The following is a 25,000-nucleotide window of genomic DNA, read 5'->3' as shown; positions in this document are numbered from 1 at the left end:
TAGCTCCATTACTAGAACTAAATTTCTACGCATGTATAGTCACCACCTTTAAAATCGTGTTGTTGGTTTTGTATTTTTTTTCTTTTAAGTTTTTTTAAACAGCTTTAAGCCATTTTGTTTTTCACTGTGGTAAAACATTTATTCCCTCTTTAAAGAGGAGTTTGATATATATCACCATTGGAAGAAAGTCATGTCAGTTTTAAGTTAGCTACGGATACAGCTGTGCAGATCGTGTTTCCTGCCAATACCAGGGCCTGCTCGACTGCCTGTCTCTTTCCAGTTCTTCCCTCTTCAGCTGTGCCCCATCCAAGCTTTCTTGTCTTTGTCTGCTAGCGCATTTGCAGACCTCTTCCATACTTATCTACTACACACCAGGCAGCCACTTTCACTCCCCTCCATTGGCAGCATCAGACCTGACTATGGTACTTCTGCAGCCATCTAATGTACTACCCAGTTTCCACAGAATCCTACCCCATTTGAACACAGGATTATAACCTCACCTCTAAATCCTCTGCAGTGCTCACAGGAAACTAGGTAACCGCTGGATGAGTTGCATTACAGAATGCCTAAAACTTTATATAGTGCAGGATGTTGGGTGAAGATTTTTGAGCAAAGGTTTTTCTCACATGTGAGAGCAGTGACTTTGTAAATTCAACAGAATAGATCTGATATCGTTACAACAAGTCTTAAGTGATGTCAATATGACCACAGAGGTACAAAGATTCTTGCATACAAATGCTCTTAAACCTACCACTGCTGTTACAATTAATCATACATTTGCTGCAGGGAACCATGGGGAAAGGTTTTTACTTGTATTTTGACTGCAAATTAAACATGAGTCTTGTTGATATTATGTTTTTTTTGGAGAGTTACGTATTTTTGGAGAAGGGACTAAAGTAAAAATGCAACCACCTCATTTTTAGAAAACAGTCTCTAGGTAAATTCTACTTGATTCTACTCTACTGAAATACAGGCTCTCCTAGGCCAAGGGGTGCAGAATGAGCATTCCTACAGAGCAACTCAGTATATTAGCTGTGTTGTGTTCTGACATCTGTCAAGCACTGATCACCACCTGGCCTTTACTGAGAGCAGTTTGCAGAAAGATGCTCTTCAACATGAAAGACTGGCAAAAATTGCTTTGCTCTTTCTAACTGGATCAGCAGCACAATACAATGCAAAGCCAGTTCACATATTTATATGCATACGTATGACTTCCCTCAGTTGATTATTATTTTTAAAAGTAAAATTTTATTCATGTACTCAAATGATTCAATTTAAGATCAGGAAGTGGGTTTTTTTTTGAAGAAAAGTAATGTGGTACAGTAATTTGATTATGCCTATGATCAGATACTGTGTTCTACAGGCAAACAATTCCTGTGAAACTGAACAGTTTCTTGCTACGTAGCTGCGATTCGTGCGTTTAAAATGATAAATTTAAAGCTATCAATAGTAAATCAATCGCAAGTATAGAAGATAAAACTGAAATAATTCATAATATGACTACAGGAGAGCACAAAGTAGTCATAATGGGGCGTTCTGACTTTAAATTGAAATCTGTTTCTAGGTTTTTCAAGGACAGTTCGCTTCACAAAACTTTAATGTACACACAAAAATCATCCATCAGCACATCTGATCCAAATATACTAATGATTTTTATTGGTCAGATCTTTAAAGTGAGGTTTATTTTTATGGAGTATGCATTAATTAACCCAACATGTACTATCTTCCAGTATATCTAGCCAAGTACTTTCATTTAAACATGTTTATTGTGAAATGTTTGCATTCCCAACATTTGTGGCCCACACACAGACTATTTCATACTTCACTTCTGAGCAGTTACTAAAGTTAAAAAGAGTTCTTGTTTTTGATTAATGCATTTTTGGGGACTTTTTTTTTTTTTTTTTTTCCATAATGTTCCAAAACTAAGCTCTGAAGACATTCTACATGAAAACAGCCACATGTACTTATCTTTAAAATGGAGTACTAAGAGAAAATGAGTGGGATTCACTTTAGATCGCTTCCACTTCTTCGTGGAACGCGGACGTTATTAACTTTTGCCTATAACTCGACTGAACTTATGCAGAACATTAATTGATTGACTTGATATAACTTTATCAATCATAAAAAGCAAAGCTATGCACGCAGATCTGTGGAGTGGTGCATTACAGATGGGAGTTCTAAGGCTGTGGCTGTCATCTTTTGATTAAGAAAAGGAAATGATTTCACTAAAAAGATATTCCCTCTTGTGTTGTTTTAACTGAGTTTGTACTTTCCACCGAACTGGACATATTTATTGAGACTCATAAGTTACTTCACGGTTACCAACATCACTGTAATCTCAACAAACTATCTTTTTTCTTGCCAATTATCTAAATATCATAACTATAAAATATCTTAAAACATTCTCTATAGTGTAAACATCTTAGCTACAAAGCTTTAAGTGTAAACAGTATGATGCATCAGAATGATTTTAAGCAATGTTATAAAAACTGCTCTTAAAAACTAAACAAAAATGTAAAGCTTCCATCTGTTTTATGATTTTTCCACTGTAGAACTACTGCTGTGTGCCAGTTTACTGAACCATGGCTTGCTAAAGAGATTGCTGGGGTCACAGATTGAAAAAACAAAGAGCAAGTCTTTAATGGCTGATTTTTTTTTTTCTTTCCTCAAGTCTCTTCGATACGGTTTGAACAGCATTAAGTGCACGGCAGCAGAAAACACAGAACATAAAAATGCTCGTGTTGCCTGTTGCAATGGGTACCCTTCACAGGAAGATTAGCATTTTGGGGGAGATGTCATTCAAGCAATTATCTGAAGTTCTTTTGTGACTGTATACCTATGTTGTCACCACCAAACAGCTACTATGCTGTGATTCTTTGCACTGTGTATGTACAGAGTTAAATATAGACTGTAGATTGCATACCAAAGGAGGGAGCACACACAAACTTACTTCGCACGCGTCCTTACCCAGATACGAGAGAACAATAATTCTGAAATTCTGGACATTCTTTACTCTGAATGCTGAGAGAAGGGAAAGCCACAGAAGGTACAAGAAATTCTGTCTTAAATACAGGATTGCACACTTAAGTATTTAAACAAAGCAGAACAAGCCTACCAAACTATTCAGTGCCACGCAACACTTTGCATTCTTCTAGAAGTGAAAATACAATTATGCCTACATCATAAGTCTGTTTTTCTTATCAAGCTCCGCCTTATTTCTGGGATCCTGTCACTTACTGCTTAGAGACTACAGTCTTGGGAAACAGATTTGTCTCCTCACTGAATCGGGTGTTAAGACTATAGCCATCATTCCAAGAGAGGCTCTGGTGAGAATGCACGTCCACTGAGGAGCCTGTGGCCAGACCAACTATTCAAGCTCTAACTCCCGCCCACATACGCAGAACTACCATCTAGTGCAGAATTTTACTCCTGTTGAAGGCGAAGAGGCAGAAAGCTCCTCAAAGGCAAAAATCTTTTTGTTCTTTACTGGGCTACAAATTCTCCATCTTCTACTTCACGTGTTGGGAAGAAAAGTAAGCAGCCTGTCAGCACACAGAGGGATTTTGACTCTACCCCTTGGTGCTACTCCTGCACCAAGTAGAGATCTGGCACACAGCTCTGATAACACTTCCTGAATGAATCCAGATTGATTCATGGCTAAACTGTATTATCCTTACAAGAAAAGTGATTTATATCATGAGAAAGGGTGACAGGATCCATACCCCACTAACTAATGCAGCAACCTTGCCATAGAACTGCAGCAGTACCCTTTCCACTTGTGCGCATGGCCTTCTTTCCAGGGTTCTTTACTCACACTGGATGGAATCCTATAATCCTTACTCATGTCAAATCTTAACCACAATGAAGAAGTTTTTGCTTTCAACATTGCGGAGCAAAATCCCTGTGTCTACATCTCACTGCCTGGGGCAGCTGCAACTCCTGAATGCTTTATATGCCAAAATGCTTTCTAAGAAGTTGTAGATCCAACATTACGTGCTACAGTGCTGCCTTCAAAATGACCACAACTGCAAGAATTGCAGCAACTGCACCGCAAACACAGCCCACACAGTTCTGAGCAAATTCTGAACATACTCTCACATTCATGTTAGCCACTGCCACCAGTGTTCTCAACAACACAGCATCTTAAGTCGTAGATATTTAGCATTCTTCCCATAAGGAGCATTATTTGAAGGTGGAAAAAAAAAGGCCCTCATCTCCCAACACCAGCTGTTTAACTACTGTGAGAGAAAAGGGTGTTTGTTTAATTCACAGATACATTTTACCTATTAGTTGGCACACACCACTGAATCTATGCTTTTTCTACACCTGCAACAGGGAATAATCTGTTCCACATGATTTTCAGGGATTCAGTTGAAACAGAGATCTTACATGCATATATTTGAGGGTCTCTCACCTTTCCAGGAAATATTTAAGTCAATTAAAGAATTAATCACATTACATGTACAACATCTTACCTGCTGCCGGAGCAGTGAAGTCTAGTAGTCTGTGCACATGTCTAGGGAGCAGGAACAGACATCAACTCACTCCGCGGCTGGAAGAGGCCCTTTAACCTCTTTGCCTCAGTTTCCCCATCTGCAAAACAAGGTGAAAGAGAGAGCTGAGTAAATGTTAATAAACACTGCAATTCCAAGTAAAACTTGGAGTTAACAGCATTAGGAACACACAACTATTTTCTGGTTTTGTCTGTCTGCAAAATTTGGAGCATATGTGCTGTACCAATATTAGCACGTCTTCACAGTCAACATCTAGAATGCTTAAATATTCATTGATTTCAGATTTCAACTTGAAGTTTGAATTTAACATTCATTCTGTAGATGTAGCAGCATCAACCATTAATCAGGAAATCGAATTAAGACCACTTAATTTATATAGTCTTCACATGGCGGTCAAAAGGTATATTTTTGATTACAGAACCTCACAGTTTTAAAAGTATTAGCTGCTTAAGTAGCTCGTGTGGTGCGTCCCCTCCCTGCTCCTGCCTGATTTACGTAACTGAGCAACCAGACAAAAATTCTGAGATGTATGTTCAGCTGTAATGCTTGCAATTTACATTGTGTATTGAATCAAGTAAATATGTAACTCACGCAATCAGGGAACAGAAGAAATAACGTGATTTAGGTAACCAGCTATGACTATAAATTTATAAATAAGCTAAACAAACAAAAAAAAAAACCACAACTCAGTAAAGATTCTGAAAACGTACTATTCACTGAAGAGTTCTGTAAGCACAGAATAAATGCTTTACACATTCAGATCTACCTACCCAGTTGGGCTTTTTTCTTCCTTACTAACCTCCGTATTAAAGGAAAAATGAATTAAATAGTATCTAATGCACTATCTTTGTGGATTAGTTAATTTTCAGGCAAGTTACAAGAGTATGTAATGCAAATATTTACATCTACTTAAGAAATATATGTATACATATATAAATACATAAATATGTAAGTCACCAAAATCGATGTAGGTGTATTTTAAAAGAACATTTCAACCCTGCTTAACACTTACATCCTCTCATCTGTGTCCTTCTGGTCTCTTTTCCAGCCCACTTTCTCAAGCACATACATACCATCCCTCAGATGAGCACGTTCCATTGAGCAAAATGACAGCCTCAGTCACTATGCACATTTCACTCCTATGGCTGCTTGTGTTTCCCACTATAGCACAAGCTGGTTTTTTTCTACATATTTTTCCATTTTTTGCATGTCTGACCAGTGTTTAGAAATCTTAATCTTAAAGTAAATGAGTTACAATAAAGAAAGAGAAAGTGAAGAGAAACAAGTACAAGGCTAATGCCTTGTGCTTTAGCTCAAAGAAGCCAATGTTTCTAGACTATGGAAATGTTGTTCCAAGGTAAAGATGACAAATTCTGTGTTATGTCTCAGGAGACCAGACTATAGCAGACACTTAGCTGGTTTTCTTATCTCAGACAGAACCAACGTGGATAAAGCCAGCCCGCTTGCACATCTCCTTCTGAAATCACTAATAAAGTTTGAGAGGGGCTATTTTTAAAGCAGCTCTTAGAGTGTTCCAGCTCACCACTGTCAGCTTCAGATCTCAAATATAATTTGATTTATAATTACATTTAAAAAATAGCATTAAAATAACATTAGAGGGGTCATAATCTGAACTTTTTAATAGTTATGCACGTAGCATAAATTGTGCAGTAGATCTCCAACAGGAGTCATCTGGAACATATTCTGATCAAAATTCCTTCCTCCTACCAAGCAAGTCCTCTGCTGAAGTTGGTTCACCAGAAAGCCTATGTGGAACACTGTATTTCAACACTGCTTCAAATGTAAACATACTGACATACACTGTGGGATATTTGTTAGTCAAAGTCTCTTCTTGCATTATAGCCAGGCCCATGTTTGTAAACAGTGATGGGTGAGAAAGTGTCAGAGAATCTAGGATTAGGGCTCTCCATTCTCTCTCTCAAGACGTGGCATTCCTTGCAACATCCAATTGGCTCCATCACTCATGAACTCCATACAGAGTTTTAATTTTCTTTGCCTCTCTGATGTGGAGCGGCACTGACTTATCTCAAATTGGTCAAGTTCAATGTGTCAAGCAGAATAGTCATGTAGGGACAAAGCAGTGGTCCCAGCCCCTTTTGATACCTGGTGTCAACAGAGAAAGATCTCTTATCCCAGCTGCACCAACTACTCACACCAGCACTCAGTGAACTCCACAATATTGTCGCTGTAGCTGCAAACCTGGAAAGTCTTGAAGATGGGAGATGTGCTTTAAGAAAAATCTGCCTTGTACTTCTGACCTGATAAGAAAACTTCCCAGCTCGTCAGTTCTACACCAGTGCATGGCTACAACTTCCATGGCTACAACTTCAGAGGAACAGACAAAGAATTCAGTTTCTGAATGCTAGTGCTAAAGTAAATGATCTAGTAAAAAAAATAAAATAAAAAAAATCTGTGCCTTAAAACCAAGTTTGAAATTTTATAGGCTTTTACTCCATAATTTGTACTTGAGCCTTCTGTTATTTTTAAACAAATTTAATTTCTTACAGCTGTGAAATTTACATTTTAAGAGTGTCTAGTGGCCATGTGCATTAATTACTTTATTGTAATATTTTAATGAGTTTGGGGTTCAACTCTGACAGAATCCTGCTGAATCCTTCTTTCCCCACAGAATTAAACCAGGACCTGATTCAACCACAAACCCACACACCTACATCCAAACCCTGCTGGACTTGCACAGTATTTTCAGTTGTCTTATAAAGCCCCCAGATTTTAAAACTGGCTCAAAATTTTAGCAGTTCTTACCAAACCAGTGCTACAAGAACAGAGCTGGGCACTGAGAAAGTTTGTATTTAGAACTGAGCTTCATGGCTGCGCCTGATCTTACCCAGCATTGGTAGGAAAATGCAAAATTCAGCTGAAGTTAACATTTGGAATGATATTATTCTTAAGTACATTTATGTAGTGCTATACTTGCTTCCATCTTAGTACATGTAACTCAGAAACTTTTAGGCCTAAAAGGTTGAACGTCTAATGGCTACCTAAATTCAGTGGGGAAAATAGGAAATTCACTACTGAAGGATTTTCGTTTTATACACTACTGTGTATAGTTGAAAAGCATTACCATATCTATATTTCTACCATATTATTCCATTTATGGATATTGGTGGGTTGTGTGAAATAGTTTCTTCTTCATCTGTGGGTGGTGGTGAACCTACTGGGAGTAGAAAGGATTTGGGAGATAAATAAAACGAGAGCAGTTTTCAGCCTGATTTTAGCCAGTACTTAGTTTGCCATTTTGCAGGTCTAACTACTCATCTTGGGAATGGAGCCAGAAACCTTCAGACCACTGAGGGTCGCTGCAATTTGAACCGAGGAGATAAACTTTCTGCCAGCATCTAAATGCACTTTAATTCTTCATGAAAAAGCTGAAGATGAAAACACGTAACACACCAAATAACAGGTTCAAGTACCAGCTCACATAAACACAGGAGAAGTGGGACTGCGGTTTTGGTTGGCTGCCTATAGTAAGAGGTTCATCCGTTATTAAGTGCAACCCCACACACTGCACCACAGAGCAGCATTTGGAAATCTGACCATTTCTGTCCACACCTCTCACCTCGCTTCGCCTGGCCATATTCAGAGTTGTGACTCCAGTGCTACCCAGCTTCTAAAAAAGCATGTTTTCAAACCACTTACAATAAGAGCAACAGTTATTATTCAGTACATGCTTTTTATCAGATTGAAGATAAACTTTATTATAACTGGTGGAGATGGTATCGATGATTTGTGGTCTATGAGAATTCTGTAATGAGAAATGGTAATCTGTCTTGGGGCAAACAATATTGTTCTGTTTACTATGCAATTAACAATATTAAGTCAAGATTCTATAACTGATAACTGCAAATAAGGGTGGGAGGAAGAAACTGGAAGCACTGGTAACTTTCACAGGAACTGAGAACTATAAATTACTTGTGGTGCTTTAGCCTGACATTCTCCCTCATATGCTCAAAAATATCCCCCGCTACTCCAGAGATGTTCCCTGTAGAAGCATCCAGACTCCAGGCAGTCTGGGACAAAGCCAGCAGCTCTCCCTATGGCAAGTACTGATACAGGAGGTGGAGAAATTTCTTTTTCAGAAGAGCATCAATAATGGCAAACAAAGTTGCCTTGGAAAAAGTAGCATTATAAATAACCATCAAGAGGGACAAAACAGAAAGGGAGACTCCCTGTTTGATTCCTAACACACTAAGTGTGAAATAAAGGAAATGCTCCTGCTCTGCATTTCTTTGCCTCTGTAGACTCAGTGCCATACCTTTGTAGGACTGAAATCCTGTATTTCTTGTTTACTCTTAAATCAGCCTTAAGCAACCACCATATGGAGCTGTGAAACACCACAGAAGTGGCAGAAATGGGCCTTAACTAACGATCAGGGCAAACTGTACTGGGATTCTAAGGGGGCACTTTCAAGTGGCTGCTTAAGACAAGGGCTGACCTATAACGGAGCTTCTCTGTAAAACAAAACAGTTTTTACATTATAAAGCTCAGAACTGTAAATATTATTGACCACAAAAATCTCACTGCCTTTTTCCAGTCTGCCCATTAATTGTACATGCAGTTCAGCCTTTTTGCCCCAAATCTGCAGCGGTCAATTTTGAGGTTACCTCAAAGGGAACCCAGGCAGAACTATGGCACTGTTCTCTATGGCAAGCACTATAAAGTGTAAGGGCCTGCCTTGCTAAATTACTGCAAAATCTTGGAAAGAAAGAAAGAAAAGGAAAAAAAAAAAAAAAAAAGCATTCCTAAACTAGCCAATTCCATTTGTAGCTCTCTGGAAATGCAATGCTCTGCAGAGAGCTCCATTGCACCCAGCAGGCAAAAGCCACATTTAAGACAGCATGACGCACCAACCGAGATGCTGCAAGGGAGTGATTGCTGCTGGCAGCCCCAGAGCCCCTCTCCTGCACCTCTCGCCCTTAAGGACTGGTGCCTTAAATTCCCATATACCACTGAATAGTAACGTCTGGCTGATCCAAAAGATTAGCAGCTTATTCCACCTTTGTTCTCTGCCTTCTTTTAAGATGAGCAATGAATGACACCACAGCAGGCGTAACTCTCCAGCACAAAAGCTAACAAAATTGTAGGATGTTTTAAGGAACGATGTAAAACTTAACAGAGTTTTAGAAGGGTATTCACACACAGAATCTGTGCATAAATCCCAGGCAGGGCTGCACAGAAGGGCTTCCTGATTTTCTTTACTTTCCCAAAGAATGCAACATAAAATAACTGCAAGAGTGATCATCTCTGTAAAAGTGATGAAATTCAAAGCAACTTAATAAGGCATGCAACAAATGTGGGGGTCCTCCTTTGCACAAGGTAATATTGCATCAAGAGTTTCACAGCAAAGTAAATGGAAGGAAAATAGGGTGTAAAACTTCATGTTCCTTTACATAACGTGCCAGTGATCGATGGTAGTTATGTAAAAGTTATTAGTTTTTTCTTTAATAAACACTTCTGTTTTGGGGGAAAACACTCAATAATCAGTATTTATAAGGCTTAATTCCCTTTTCTCAGGAGGCTCCAGGTCTGGTCATTGTTCATTGCTTTTGTTCAGAATTTACTCCCAGATTAAGAACTTCTCCCACACTAATAAACAGGTACAATCATTTTCTCCAGAGGGCAATTTTTTTCTTTTAGTAATTAGCCTACTTAAATATTTTAATGGAACTGCTGACGTACAATAGCACAAATGGTCCTCTGACCATAATATAAAGTGAGAGATGAGACTCCTAAAACTTTTGTATGAAGGAGGTCTAGGATTTACAAAACCTATCAAGTAGACAGCTCTAAAACTATTTTTAAAGGTCATAAATTAGGTACTCTCTTAAATGTAATTCAATCATCCACTATTGTAGTAGCTTGATTCTATTAGTTGTCCTATGCATCTTACAAAACAGAACTCCATTAACATTATTCACTTATAGTTTCCCTCTGAAAGTGGATATTCTGCTCAACAGGCTTTAAATAGATTTTTTTTTCCCTGAAATTGCTATTAAGCATACTTTTACTCAAAGGGCAAAGTAGGCATAGGATTATACTTGTACTTCATGCAAGGGATACATTTTCAGCAATCAGAACCACATTCCTATGAAGTAAAAATACTCCATATAAGCCGATTGTTTCTATCCCTCCTAACCTTGCTCACTAAGGACTCTATTCTGATCTTTTGAGTAACGCACAACTTTTCCAATTTGGCTGAATAAAGGTATCTTATTGGGCAGCTTGATGAGCATTTTCTGCCTAGAGTTCTGACCTTGGCCTGTTTAATGTGGATCTCAATTATAAGACAATGCTCAAATCAGGATTATTTTACTCCCTTCCATTAAAGAATGCAATGGGCAACTCCTGCTTTTACATACCCTGCTTTACTGGAACAGTGAAAATACAAGCCTTGCTGAATTGACCACTAAGTATATACAGCCACAACTTTGCTGTAGTTGTATTTCAGCTTCAGAGACAGTCACTACAGATCATTTGTCTCCAATTTCACGTTGATTTCACTGTAAGTGTTCCATTACCTCTCACAACTTCCATGAACTTATCTGGAATAAAATAAAGGGTACAAGAGCACATGCAGCATAGTGCTGGTCCAGCCATCACCCCACAGCCAGTCCTAAAGAGCAGGAACCACCTGATGGCTCTAAGCTGTGCATCACAGCAACCTGATGACCAGACCCCGATCCATCACAATGCAGTAGAAGCAGAACCACCTGTACACACCCAGAGAACCCAACCCTTCATCAGCTCATTACCATATATTCTACTTGCAAGTCTTATTTCAAGCAGGACAGGTGGAAGAAATAATACACTGTTCTTTTCATCGGCCATGCCAGTCTCAGGTAATCAAAGCAGGCAGGCACAAGCATACACACTTGTCTCAGAGGAAAGGGTTGAATTCCATCTGACCAGCCAGCCTCAGCTTGCACTTGAGGTTCTAATTTTCTTCTGGTCTGAGCCCATTTCTGCCTCGCTCCAGCACACACTGCCCTAGTAAGTACATTTATTACCTCAGTGATTCCTCTGGGGGCTGTCTTACTTTCCCTTTGTATCTGGACTCACATAAGCATCTCCCCATTTTAAAAGGAAACATTTATTAGCCTCTGATAGAAGCTTCCTGTTCCACTGTGCTGAATCCTGTTGCCTATTTCTCTCTCCTAAGGCAGCCCAATGAGCTGCACGCACCTGTGCTGGCTCACGCTGTATGGGCACATGGGGGGGCTAGCAGGCAGCCCACAGCCCATGCCTCCTTCTCCTGCTGGTTGATTTCCAGCCCTTTTTCAGCTGGCTATGTGGGACCTCAGTACAGGAGCACCAAGTATAGATACCAGTGGACCCCTTTGGGTGACCCAGCCATTTCTAGGATGCCCCATTCCTGCTCCTCGCTCACACTGCTAGACCTGATGTAGGAAAGCCACCCAAAATCTCCTTCACTTAGGGATTCCTCACGTATTAGGTCAGACTTCTTTGGGACACTTGAACAGTAGATCATAAGCCCCTATTATAAAAAGAGGGACTTCTGTAACGGTTCAATTTCTCAGCTAATTATCTTACATAAGAGCTGCCTGGTTTTTGTCTGGCAATGGGGGCCACCACCACACATCACCATTTCTCCAGGTCCACCCTGACAAACTCAGGGCGGCAACTGATCTGCAAAGCTGGTTCTGGCAGAAAGCTTCTCAGCTTTCCATAGGGTTACACAGGAAACTCTGGCTACAAGATTTCCCCACAACCACAGCACAGTCGGATCTTTAGAGGAGGTTAAAAATAAAAAAAAAAAAAAAGCATGTAATTGCTAAGAACTAAAATTGCATTGATTTACCCCAGCTGAAGATCTGGACCCACCCAAGGGACAAGAAAAAGATTTCAATGCAGTGTTTTACTAGAAGCCAGGCAGTTTCTCATCCACATCAGCCTGGTATTTCTTCTCTTTTTTTTCCACTTCTATATAACCAAACAACATTTGTATTCAGCTGCTCAGTTATAAATAAAAAACATTTTTACATGGGTGGATTGGAGTGGCCCTGTTTTTTTCTTTCAGTTCCCATTATTTTATATATTACACACATGTTCTGTCAGCGAAGCTCACTCTGTTATCTGAAACATCTGTGGTACCCTGCTGTGGAGAAGGCCAGCACTGCTGCTGCTGTTGCTGCCTGTCTTTATCAGCCACTGCTCCGCTGGCAGAGTCCTCTGACGGTGCACAGTAGGGCTGGGCTGCACAGCAATACCATGGGATTCTAAGCCGACAGATAGGTCCTATTAGTTCACAGCATGGCACTCACCACCCATATGAACATATGAAACCATTCATGCAAGCACAGACTTAAACATTTCTCCAGAAATGAGTGCAAATTTATCTGTTAGCTGAATGAGCAACACCACCACAGATAAAGCCACTCATCCAAAGGATAGGGAAGACCTTCTCCTTGGGGTTTCTGCACAGACTGGCTCTGGAGTCATGATATTTCCTAATCTTTTGCCAAGCAAAACATTGCCTGGATCAATCCATCTTAGCCTCATATTCAAGTGCTTTCTGTAGTCCTAGTCCTAAAATAGCATAGAGTCCCAAACTCCCTGGGACATACCATTACTGCACAGACAACAATCTCAGGTACATAAGATGGTCAGACTTCTTATGGAGTTGCAACAAGATTCTTAAAGCACAACTTAAGGATGAGAAACTTCTCTAAATTTCTTAGTATTTGTATGGATAACATATTTGGGTCACTGGTCAGGAAATGAAGCTGGTTGTTATTTACACACTTTCTGCAAACAACAGCACCTTGGTAAAATCAGCATAACCATCTCCTCTCTAAAACTTCAACTCCTTGCATTTGTAAGGATGGCTTATGTGACAGAAGAGTGAAACACCCTTCACTTAAGTATCTGAGAAATACACTTGTTAAACCACAGAACTTAAGGACAACATTCAAGAGAAGGCTCAGGAACAAATCACAAAAACACTCATACAAACCAACCCTCCAGCTGATAATGCTCTTTTTATGGGTCTCATGTTTTAAGAAATTGCTCCCTAATAAAAGATAACACAACAATTGACACGTGCTTCCCTCCAGCTTTAAAAAACATTGTCTATGACATGGGAACATTGGCTCAGTTCTGAGTCCCAGAGTCAAAGTTGAAGACTTAAGTGAAGGTAATAACAAACAAAAATAAAATCACAGCTTTTGAAAAACAGGTCATTTTCCTTAAGAATTAACTGATCAAGCTCTAGTAGGAAGGTTTAAAAGTTACTGTATAATGAAGAGCTAGTAGCAGGCAGTTTGCTTTATCTTTCAGGAGCAAGACTGCAACAATAAGACAAAAGAATCATGAAAATAAATGCTCTGAAGTCATCTCTGTTTTGCTTGAATAATTACTAGCTTTCATATTTGCTTTATTTATACTAAATACCATTAACACCCTGAAACCATCTAAGTTGTGTGCAGACACAGGAATACTCAGTCCACACTTAAAATCTGAATGCCACTTCTTGTGCCCTGAAAGTAACTGAGATGTGATGGCAAAACATCCCTGTACTACAAAACAGCCTTCAGATTACTCAACAAATACTGGTGTAGAGTAAGTCAAGCTTCAAGATTGTTCTCTGGCTAATTCACCTTCTTACCTGCATTCAACAGGGAACTAATCTGATAGTCAAAGCTCGTCTCCCTGTTCCAGCTGCATCCTCAGAGGGAGAAGGGCAATGGCATAACTGCTACCTCAGCCACTTCCTAGGGACAGCCCTAGCGATGGCATTTCCAGTCCTCAGGAGGCCAGTGGAGTCATAGACACTTTCCTCTATCAGAAGAGGGTGAGGTACCTGAGCAACAGCGGGGACCTGATCTTGCAGTTACAAGACTGTTTTGATTTAGGAGGAAAGTGAAAGGAAGGAATAAAATTAACATATAAGCATAAACAAGCCCCAAAATTGGACGATGAACTGAAAAAAAACAAAAATCTGTATAAATTTTTTAAACTGCAAACAGATTTATGCAGGACAGTTTTCCATCTGTCCAGAACCTTCTGCAGGACACGTGCAGCAGATAAGTCAGCATAGTTCTTTATATGGAGTTTTCTTCCAAAGATATTTATGGTTTTAAAGAAGTGCAACGCTCCGTTGGGATGGTTATTTCTCTTTTACCCTTTGTGTATGTCACCGTCTATTGTTACTCGTTTTCTTAACGTTCATCTGAATATTTAATCCATGCAAAAATTAGTCCCAGCATCTTTTTTCTTTTCTAAATGATGTTTGGCGGTCATTGCTTCACAACTGCAAACAATCCTCTCTTGCTATTGAGTGCTGCAGTCAGGCTTTCTTCAGGCTGGAGGTTAGAATCTGATCCTAAGTCCATTAAATCACACAGTCTTTTTAAAGTTTAATCTAGAGAGGATTTTGGTTGTAAACAAAGGACACTATACATGGGGAAAGAAACAACAGAAAACTGTGAACTTATGACTCTGACACAACCCCAAGTTCAGATTTTGTCTGTGATTTAGCAAGGAAATTCTGAGCTTTCGGCAGCAGCGCACACACTGGCATGTGGGCAAAGCTAAACTGAGCATTGATGCTCACATCCAAGACACACATATGGATCCCATTTTACTATGGACGTGATTCTTCATGTGCAAAACATGTGTCCGACTGGTTTTCTTTGGCTTTTTAAGATGTGCTTCTTTTTCTTTGGTGGGGGCGGGGAAGTAAATAAATAATTTGGGTGGTAATCGAATCAATCTATGAAGAAAACTGTGTGGGATTCGACAGCAGGTAAAAACCCAGAGCTTCAGCTCAAAGCATCCACTTCAGCAAAGTACCGCATGCCAACAGTGAGAAACTTAGCCCCCCATACAGCCTCCACAGCACGTTAATCTATCCCACTCTGTAATTGTTAGATAGGAAAGGGAAAAAGGGCTCCAGATGCAAATAACTTGGAAGTGGTAATTAGAGGAGTCCACATTACTGCTGCGGGACTCCCATCTTCCCTTGATTGCTGGAAAGAAAATGCTGTCCAGTGGGCCTCCTTCCCAACCACACAGCACTTCTCTGCTCCGAGCTCCCTCTCCTTCTCACCATGCACATCCACAGGAACACAACCTAGCCTGGGAAAGTTTGTACTTTCCCCAATGCTGGTGGATGCCATGCTTCCTACAGGGTGTGTTGGAGAACAATCACAAGGGCACAGGGGACCTAACAGGGCAGCACCACATGCCCCATTGCCTTCCACAGTCCCAGTCTTACTAGGACAGAACAAGGCAGCCTGGTCCCTTTGCTGCAAAGGTCAGCAGATATCCCTGAGGGCTCCTTAGGCTTTTATAATCCCTGGTACCACAGAGACAAAGCAAGTCTGGAAAGGGTCTCAGCATCACATGAGAAAGTAAAAGGAAAAATACACTTATCACAAAGAGGGAATGCATTTGTATTATTGTATTAAAATAGCACAAGGCTACAGTGACAGGCTATAAATTTTTCCTTTGGATTGTAACCAGTATTTTCCATTTCAAGTAAAAACAATGTAAAAAAGAGACGGAGAATTAATAGAAATTATGGACATAAATTGGTAGGTTCTTAGATGAAAGAGAACCTTACATTTGGGTATCACTGAGGAACAAAAGGTTAACCGGCCCTGTGAACAACCCTTGGATTCATTTACACTGCTGACAAGCTGACCAGAAAGTAAGCTTATATTTTACCTCTGATGTCCAACTTTATAGTTCTCAGATTCATAGCACAGAATGTTACAGTAAATTCTTGGCAGTGAAAGGCAACGTTTTTTCCCCCTGAAATTCAGCATCACACATAACACTAAACCTAACGTATGACTCCAAACAGTATCAGTACCGATAGTAACTACGTGGTTCGGTAGTGATGAGAATTAAAGCTTTGGAAATTCCCTGATTTTTCTCTCTGGTTTGGTATGTCATTTCATGAATTACCAAATATTAATAATTTGATACCAACAATTCACCTTAAGATTCACATTTACAGAATACCAATATTTTCCCTAACCTTTCTGTTGTTGTTTTGGCTACTGAAACATCAACCGCTCAATTAAAAGAAACAAAACAGGACAGAACAGCAAGGAGACGAGCCAGAGCCAACCTACATCAGCAAACCTGGATGCAGAAAATGAACAATCTCTCCTCCATTTATGACCGTACGCTATATTTGCTTAGTGCATATAAATCCCTGTGATTTTCTAACACCTCCATCGAATCTTGCACGAATTGTGCATCTGAAGTTGAAAAGTCCTTTTTTTCCCCCTGTATGGAGTTCTAAAAGAGGACTGCAAATATCATAATAAAAAAATAGTAATAATAATAACATAAAATCAATGCAAACTTATTTAGCACAGGTGTTCCTGCTATTGAGCTACATTTGGAAAGCCCACACATTCAGTGTACCTTCAATTCACACACCCAGATGCATGAGTTGGTGGTCTATTGTTAGTGTAGAGGTTTGCAATATAAAGCATGAAGTAATATTGGCAAGCTCAGAAGCTGTTTTTTTTTTCCCTTATGATGTCTCCTTGCATCTATTTATCTAGTTTTCCTTGCTTTATTTCTGCTTTTATATTCAGCATATTCAAAAGAGGGTCAGAATAGGTTTTAAAGATGTAATGCCACACTCGAGCCTTTTGAACGCTAAGAGAAAACCTCAAAAGGTTCACCCATAAGGGAACAAAGATATAAGGATAGCTTTGAACCTGAGGGGCTCTCTCACTGCAAGCAAGTGCATCGCCAGCATGTCACAGGTGTACACCACATGAGCAAGTGAAAAAATAAATGCGACGGCGAAGGGGTGTGATGCTGACGGGTCTGAGTCCAGAATGCATTAATCCCAGGGTGAACGCGTGCATCTGTTAGATATTTATGTAGTTCCTACTAGTAGTTTGTACATGTATCTGAGCAGGTGAACACCAACAGATTTGAAACCATATGTTAAAGGCAGCCTGTAAGATGGTACGAGGAGTCTATGAGGCACCTCTACCGATTACAGCACTGACCTGGGCAGCCTGGGCTCCCAGGTCCTGGGGAAACTCCTGCTGTCACCCCTGTGACACCTGGGGAAAGCCACTCAATCTCTCTCCTCATTTCTCCATACTTGAACAAGAAATAATAAATGTGACTATGGAGTAACAATTTTCCTTCTTCCCATCTTTCTTCCCCCCCTGAAAGCTGGAAATTAAAATGTGGATTTTTTTTTTTTATTATTCTTCCTAAGGTTTGTGTAAAACACAGCTGTGTCAAAACAACTGAGTTTCATCTGTTGGGAGAAGACAGAGTCAGGATCTGTTTCCCATTTTCAGTCATTAACTCTAAGCCCCAGGAGAGGCCTGGACCCCAACTTGGGTCACCCCCTTTTCCCCACACTGCCTCCAAACCACCACGCTGCAAACTTGTGGGTACAGGCAAACACAGTTAAAGCCAATGTATTTCCAGGAAGAAAACCAGCTTTGAGAAAAACAATGCACTTCTAAAAAGTGACATTTTGTCTATAATGTTTACTTTCTCTACTAAATATCCTCAGCAAGGAACCGTGAGAATTCATTCATCTTTGGATGAATTTATAAAACATGCTGAGAGGTCTCCGGCTGAAATGTGTGAATTTTTTATGATTAGCACAGAGTACTGGAATCCAGAAACTGTCAGTTTACACACCACTTTAACCCAGACCACTCAGTTTCTGCTACCATACATGACTCTCTGGAAATGAAAGGAAAACTGTTTACACATTAAATGCTGAGTTTCTAAAGGAGAGCTGTTCAGAAAATTTCCCTTCAAATTAAAATTTCACATAAAGATGGAGAAAACAAATCTCTAGCAAACTACATTGAACCCTCAAAGTTCAAGTTACTCTCCAAGATAAGAGAATCATAAGCAGTCTTTGGAGCCCTATGAAGTCCTGTTGGTAAAAGTGTAATTCCACCTCTCACAATTTTGGTGCGACTGATTGAATTCATCAAGAGCTACAATTTCTTTTTGTCCTCAGTGGTTCCTACACGTACACAGCTCTGCCTTCCTCCCACTTTGAAATATTATGGCTCCTCTGAAGAAGATTCAGCAAGAATGCAGATGCTTCTTGCAGTTTAACACTGCCCGAACTCTGCTACTGAACATTACCAGTCCATAGTTAAAAACATGAATTTCAGCAGCTACACTGAGACTGCTGCTGAGTGCTTCCCTGAAAAGAAAATAATCACACCAAGAAACTCTTCTTCTCATCCTCTTACACATCTACCTCTTTGACGGCATCAGAACATAGGCCTTATAGCAGCTCAACTTATTTCCCGCATATTTCCTATCTCAGGAGGGTATTATTCATACCCTACTCCTTCACAATGCAATTAGCTTGGAAGCTGGACCCTGGAAACCAAACGCATACCCCCCTTCCTTTGCTTCAACTCTCAAGAACCTCTTACAAGGTTTCTCCTGTAGCTCACCGACCAACCATAATTGCTCTGCATCTGATACCAGAGAAAACAGCAACACCCATCTTTTACTATTTTGCTCTACCTCAGTGAAGCACAGTTAATAAAGACACTTGGTGACTTACCAGGCAATTGTCATCTTTGTTGTTTGTCCTTCAAGTGCCCTACAGGACCCTCCCACCCCAGCACCTGGTCCAGCACAGGTAAATCTAGGTCTTGCATTCCACTGGCACAGCTCCATGCAAAGGGCAAAACAACAAATGACATCACCACTGTGTATTAAAAAAAAAATAATAATTAAAAAAACCTTTTTTTCTTAAATTATTTGGGTGATGTACATTATATGGTATATATAAAATGCGCCCCAAACATTCACAGAGCTCAAAGAGTTTGATTAAAATAGAGCAAAATCAGTCTCTCATCCTTCTGTTTAAAAAATGAGAAATCATTTATTCAGCTTAATTCAAAGACTAAATATGATTAAAATTTCTATAAAATGTCAAGCTTTTCTGAAATAAACTGCTCTGGCCATCAAAATATTGATAGTCATTGGTAAATTACTTCTGGTGTTTAATCAATGTTATTTTTTTATCATCCAATTTTTTCTTCAAGTCAGCTTCTAACACTAAACTACATTTCATCAAGGTTGGTAAAATGTTTAGAAAGGAACAGATGTCAGAATATGGGGATTGCCAATAACACTGATGGAAGCCAGTAATTTCTTTCCTGTCCAAAGGCAAAAGAATGAAGAATAATCTAGACTGTATACAATAATACAAGATTTACTACAACATTAATGGCTATAAAAAGTAAAAGTATACAAAAGCTATCTCAATTTTTTCAAGCCATCACTAAGGGCAGTGTTTTTCAATTTAAGACAGTTTTTACTGGAAAAAGAAAGGTCTATGTATTCTTAAACCTTTAAATATCCATAAAAGAGAGATGAAGAAACAGACTAGCATTAGTGGCTTCCAAATATACTTGTATATTAGTCTATTGTGTAAGTTAATAATTTAGCCAAATCTCAAAAAAAAAAATGTGGATGCAATTTTTCCTTTAAGAAAGCTGCTCGGCTTGTTATTTACAGATTGTAACATTTACATAAGAGTTTGGTTTAACAAGAGATATAAATATAGATAAAACCCTTAGGACTTCATTCTTTAAACTGCCCTCTAAAAATCTGCCCTACAATTTGCACACTGAATTTTGTGCAGACTATTCTTGGAAGCCTTTTGTGAATTAGGAAGAACTGACTCGAAACAGGGACTGGTTAATCACAATTTTGCAAATTGTACGTAGCAATCATCCTCACATTGTGAAATTCAGATCTATAAAATGCTGATGTTTTAAAGCCGAAAAATAAATTAGCTAAGTAGGACTACTTTGCTAAGGAAAGAAATATGAGAGTGTAAGACCCTTTGCCAAAAAAAAATAATCCTTAAAATAAAAATAATCCAAGTAGGAGAAGTGGCATTATAACCAAGCAAAGACTATTTCCATTCTCAACTACAAACTCACCCTGGAATAAGTCCTACCACCTGATCATTCCAGACTGCCCCAGGCTCAGGTCTGCGCTCACCTGCATACACCGGTCCCAAAAATAAACTGTGGGAAGCTTACTGCTGTAGAAGACTTCCATATATTGTCCACAGTTAGAAAAATATCTCCAGTTGAGGAAAGACTGAAGCTTCACTCTTGCACATGTCAATCACTTAAAAGTCATCTACGCACCTGATCAAAGCTGCTTTGGCTATCTGTCAGGACTGTCGCTTGGGTAACAACTGCAGCAATATGGATATACGGATACAGTATTTTATGATGCATGTTGAATTCAAACACTTGAGAACAATAGCTGGCATCCTAATAATCTGAGGAAGAAGGGGTAGAATTTATGTGGAAAAGATGATTTCTCAAAGACATTTTTTGCTCTGCCTTCAAGCTGCGGTTAATGTAACTTCATCAGCATTTAGAACAAAGCTGACTCAAGAGTCTTCCTTTCCACACAGGTTTTGCAATTCCTAACATTTAGTATAAATGAAGGTCTCTTTCTATTTATTTTCCCTTATCTGTTGCAGAAAGACCTTGCCGAACTGTCTGTTTTGAGCGTACAAGGATATGCTGAAATTCATGCAAAATATTTTCTGTTATCAATGTAATTATAACGACAAGACCTTTCCATAGAGGTTCCACAGTGACACAGTGTGCACTGATTGCCCTCCTGCCATTCCAAGCCCCCTCACTATGGACACAAGTTACAAACAGTGGTCACTCTGTTTTCGTGATGTTGATCTTCCCAAAGGTCAGCTTTCTTACCTCAAACATTCCAAGAGTTGCTTAGACTGCAAGTTCAGGAATTTTGTGTAACTTTGCTTCTAGAAAGCAAATATTTATGTTAGTAAATACTATTAAAGTATTAATGTTGTACAGGTATTCTTATTACTGAGCTGCTAAATATGAGAAAGAGAACTTTAAACGCAAGTAAATGTGCCATGTTTGGATATTAAACTTCAGTGTGTTACTTTACCATGCTAAGGGCCGTATCAAAGACTAAGTCCAGCCATTAACTCTTTTAATGGGGATTAATGTTTGTAGAATTAATATGAATTCAGAATTCATGCCTTTGCTTTAGAGGGCAAGCAGAGGCAGAAAACCCTACAAAGAACAGAACAAATCTGTATTACCAGGATTTCATAAAGAAAACCTTAGAAGTAAGGTTATTCCCTTTGAATGAGAGAGGCTTACATTCAGGTCTGGCTCGGAACAAGGTAGATCAGGGATTTGGCTTCTAGTATCATAAGTGAAGGTCCTAAGCACAGCCTCGGTTATTCCAGTCCAGCACATTCACTCCCACACTCCTACTGCCACTCAGTCTTTTCTTGACCTTTTTCTTTTAATTGGAGCAAGGATTAACCCACAGTTGCATCAGCATAGGTGAATGCCAGAAGGTCAGAGTTCTAGAATCTCTTAATGTACATATTATTTATTCAAGTAGAACAGCTTGAACAATCTTGGCCAATCACCGTATGAAACAGAAATTTTCATGTCTGAAAATGCTACAAAATATAAAGAAAACTCTCCTTTCAGAGCCATCTCAAGACTTAGACTGGAACAGAGATTTGCAGAGGCATCTTCCTTCATCTCCTGGGCTTCTAAGCCCCTTGAAAGTCAAACCTAAGTCAGGGTAGTCTCATATTTTTTGTTAACTCAAAAACAGCGCAGGTATGAAAGCTGTAACAGAGGATCGCTGTTAGGATAGGGGAACCAGACAATGAAGGCAGAGAGAGCCTGCATGTGGATAGGAGCCTTCCAGGGGTATGATGTATACTACACAATATTCCCAGCAAAGCTTTGGAAGATTCTTGTCTGCTCTTTTCAAGACAACCTGCCAGTGAGATCAGAGGTACTACCTGAGCAGTACAAATACACATTTCAGTGAGTTCTGAGTTTGAGTGTAGGACAGTAAGCGACTCACACAAAATCTTAAGTATCAGCCATTTCACTTAATTGACAAATACTGGCAACACTGAACTTGAAAACACTGTACAACTCAGAGGTAAAATGCAGAAGACTACATTTTAAAAAATGGATTTAATGTAATGATGCCAATAAGTGATTTACTTCATCAATTTGTTGAATCCAGTTCTGACAGTAATTAGGCAAATACTTTGCGTTCACGTCTTTTTTACTTTCCTGAATATTTCTACTGATGAGTTTTATCATTCCTTGACCCGCACTTTTACCAGCATCCTCAGAACATCCTCTGTTTTGTTTGTTGTTGTGTTTTAGACAAAGATGCTTCAGAAACAAAAAAAAAAAATAATAGCATGGCTTCCAAGTTCACAAAACTTAAAAAGCTACTTAAGAACCCCAAAACCATCCCAAGCACTTGGGATTCAAAAGAACCATGCACTGGGATTTCCGTGTTTTGTCAGCCCTGCCTCCCAGATAGCCACAGTCAGTGCAGGTAGGCCGTGTGCTGTAGGTACAGCTGCTCAGCAGTAATTGATTCTGTATGTTGACCCAGACATGGGGATGCTTACTGTCTGAATACGACTCCTTTATGAAAAACTGTACAAAACCAAAACAGCTCATGATATGTCAGCCTTTTGATGGATAAATCAAGTGCTGTCTCCTAACATTTCGTTACTGCTTGAGAAGATTTGACCTTGGGGCTCTAACAAACCACACGAACTGCCTGGACAACAAGCTGATGCTATTTCACACAAGTCAGGAGGCTCTCAGGGCAGCACAAGGTATCTGCTTGAGAAAACAGCAGGCAGCCGCTCTAGGAGCAGAGTAGAATGCTGCTTCAAAGTCTTCCATTGTTTTCATTATTGTTACTTTAAAGGAGTGCTTTGGAATTACTGCAGCCACCTGCCCAAGGCTGATTGCAGGTTCTCAGCCGTGAGACTTCCGAATGCCACACAGCTTCACCATGCTGCTTCTGAAGGCAAAGGACGCACGGAGTGAGCCAGAGACTCAGAAACAGCACTTCCAAATAATATCCAGAGAAGCGCAATAAAACGAACCAAATCTGTTTTCATCACCACACTTTTCATGGCCCAGAATCCTGTACTGTCTTTCAGCAAATTGCATCTCTGTATTTACGGCTATCTGCTACCTTGGCTGAACACATGGAGCCGTTCCACACCAGCTCTGTCTGCTAACTTGGGTAGTTTTGAACTTGTTCAGGGGTAATGTCACCCATTTACCAGTACTTCTTGGAATTTTAAATCTATAACCTCTGTGTCTAGAAATAAACAATTACTTGTGCTGCATATGAAAATTTAAGTAGACACTCACAATTTACTTAGTTCCCTTTGAGGGGAAATGAGAAAGACATACAGTACTTTCATTATCTGTCCCTAAGTGTTTTTTGTCACATTTTGATTCTACCACCATTCTTCAGTGACAGACATTAGGTATGACATTTTTTGACACAATGTCAATAGTGACATCAGTAATATTTGACACAAGGCACATTGGGGTTATTTGATGCAGACAACTGGATGGCTTGGGGCACTAGAGATCCAATGCATAAAGAGCTTCACCTCCAAGTCACCAGTGAATATCTAGCACAGTGTTTTATAACTGCTACCAACTGATGGCTCCTCAGAGCCTTATACAGAAGGAATTTGGGTGTACTGAGCAGATGTCCAGAAAACAAAAGTCAACACGATAAATTACATTAATCTGTGTCCTATGTTGAAACACCACAGACTGAATAGCCAGCAACAAAGCTATTCTTCTACTGCTATCTGTAATTCCTTTTAAAAATGGTTGAATCCCAAAGGAGATATGGGAGGATCAAATGAGTCAGAGAGCACTACAGCTCTAGTCTTCTTCTGAATAAGATTTCTGCCTCAACAGCTTTCAGTCCCATGGCTTTCATTAACTGTTAAATACACTTATGGGAACACACAAATGTGAAACGCTACTTCAGTTATGTGTTTTCCAAATATTTCACAACTGTGTAATATACAGGACTCACAAACACCGAACAGAAACAAAACGAATTACATATATATGATCGCTCTAGAATTTCCTAGAGTGCCACAGTCCCGATGAAATAAAGCTCTTCTGCATACGTTCCAATAAAGCACTCATGTAAGAGCTCAGTATTGCAATATCTACTGGGCACCCAATAGAGCTCCTGAATCCTGAGGCCCTCCTTTTTACAACACATGTAGGTTCTGTACACAATCAGGTTCTGGTGTTAGTGCTGGTACATAGGAACCTACTTGAACCTAACAAGGACAGTCACCTAAATAAGGTTCTGAGACATCTAAGAGAATTTTACATTACTAAGCATCTGAAGATTTAGGAATCTAAATCCCATCGCACAGTGCAGACATTTACCATGTATGTCTTGTTTTATGGTTGTGCTTATGTCCAAAATCCTCCAGCACATGAAACTTCACACAAGCAGAACTACCTTACCACATGAACAAAATGGACTGTATTTTATAGTTCAGAGCTAAGTTCCAAGCTGATACTTTTAAAAAAAGCAAATGAAAAAAA

General features: G+C 39.5%; 1 protein-coding gene across 14 annotated transcripts in view; it reads right to left on the bottom strand.

Annotated features, from left to right (window-relative positions):
• The window catches only part of ZNF536 (zinc finger protein 536), a 315,331-nt gene that overhangs the window by 214,313 nt on the left and 76,018 nt on the right, over positions 1 to 25,000 (bottom strand). For 13 of the 14 annotated variants that reach the window (XM_015874051.2, XM_015874058.2, XM_032447029.1 and 10 more), the window contains exon 4: positions 4,476 to 4,593. The gene's annotated coding sequence lies outside the window, so the exon portion shown is untranslated. Of the gene's footprint in view, positions 1 to 4,475; positions 4,594 to 11,071; positions 11,178 to 25,000 lie in introns of those variants that run through there. The other variant, XM_015874057.2, reaches the window with a different exon arrangement.

This window comes from Coturnix japonica, chromosome 11 (assembly GCF_001577835.2).
Source record: "Coturnix japonica isolate 7356 chromosome 11, Coturnix japonica 2.1, whole genome shotgun sequence".
In the NCBI taxonomy this organism is placed as follows: Eukaryota; Metazoa; Chordata; class Aves; order Galliformes; family Phasianidae; genus Coturnix; species Coturnix japonica.
Note: the sequence above shows the minus strand (reverse complement) of the source record. Positions and strands in the feature narration are given on the sequence as shown.